This window comes from Mesitornis unicolor, unplaced genomic scaffold (assembly GCF_000695765.1).
Source record: "Mesitornis unicolor isolate BGI_N332 unplaced genomic scaffold, ASM69576v1 scaffold30460, whole genome shotgun sequence".
In the NCBI taxonomy this organism is placed as follows: Eukaryota; Metazoa; Chordata; class Aves; order Mesitornithiformes; family Mesitornithidae; genus Mesitornis; species Mesitornis unicolor.
This window is the reverse complement of record NW_010156755.1, coordinates 31823-33275: the sequence shown is the minus strand read 5'-3', so window position 1 is coordinate 33275 and position 1453 is coordinate 31823.

Here is a 1453-nt window from a genome sequence, read left to right as displayed (position 1 = left end):
TATATAAATATATATATATATGTATGGGAGATACTTTATCCTGGATCATACTTAATGTGGATCATTAACTCTATGATTAATTGCATATTAACATGAATGTATTTGCCAGGCTTCATTTATGGGCATGCCTGAGCTAGAATAAGAGTGTGAATTTTCCTTAAGGCTTGCTGGGAATGTTCCCTGTGGACTGAGTTTGGCTTAGATGCTCATTCAGTGGCCATGGCATGTAAAAAAAAGTGGTGGTTTTTTTTGTTGCTCAACCAAATTCACCATGTTGGCCATTAGAAACTGGTTTTTTTTAACTGAAAAGTTGCATTTGTGATTCCTTCCAAAGAGAAGCAAACAGTCTTTCTGGTGGTTGCTGTGCTTTGCATACTGACTTGTGAATCTGGCCACTTTATTGGTCTCAAAAGGTATTTTTCAGCTTTCAGAAGCCACTTACCTTCTTGTAATACCACCTTGCACCGTGCAGCCTCTCCTAGATGCTTTGCATAATACAAACCAGAATAATATGAATTACCAAAATATGCGTGAATAATGCCATCCCTGATTGCAATGCTAATGGAAGACCAGGGATAATTAATTTTTTTTACTAGTGGGTATGATCACTGTGCTCTATGTATAATTAGAAATATGGAACAAGATGAACCCTAATTACTGGTAAATAATGTATCTGTGACTCTTGAGTCTTGGAACAATGCAAGATTTCGCCTTTCAGCTTGAAAGAAAACAGTGGAATTAGGCTGTCTTCAAAGTATGTTTAAAATGTTTTTTATTTCTAAAGGCTTCTGCCACAACATGTGTTTTTTATTTAAGATTTTATAGAGATTTTTTACAGCTATAATCAAATAGCTTTCATCAGCAATAAGAGAATAAACAATGATACCAGTTTATCAAAGACTTTTTAGTGGTGCACAGCAGGTATCTAAAGAAATAATTTCTTCCACTGTTTTAAGATCACTTCTTCTGGATAAGAGAGTCTTTTCTTGCCATCTTTGTTTGCCTTTGGAGGAAAGACAGACAGAGCTCTAAGAACCAAAGTCCAATTTTATTAATGCTCTTTTTGAGTATACCACATTCTTGCAATCTTTACTGTCCTTGGAGACTTCAGACTCCAAGTGTTGGACTGCATCAATGATTTTTAACTTTGCACTTTCAAAATATTTTCCAAGACAGGTGGCAACCCTTGTGCCACATGCCTTCTGGCAGAAAAGGGCCACATTCAGCTTCTGAGGCCTGTTATTGAATACTTAAGGAACACTGGGCCAAACCCATAACCAGGAAAGTGGGAAAATAAATTGTATTGGCAGTCAATAAATCCAGACAGAATTTATGGGGTGACAGGGTGGAGAAACACAATAAAATGGTGGCTTGGAAAAATAAGAGTGAATCACTGGTGGGTATCTAGGCAATAGCCTTGATTGCAATAATCATCTCGTGGCTGTTTGCCACC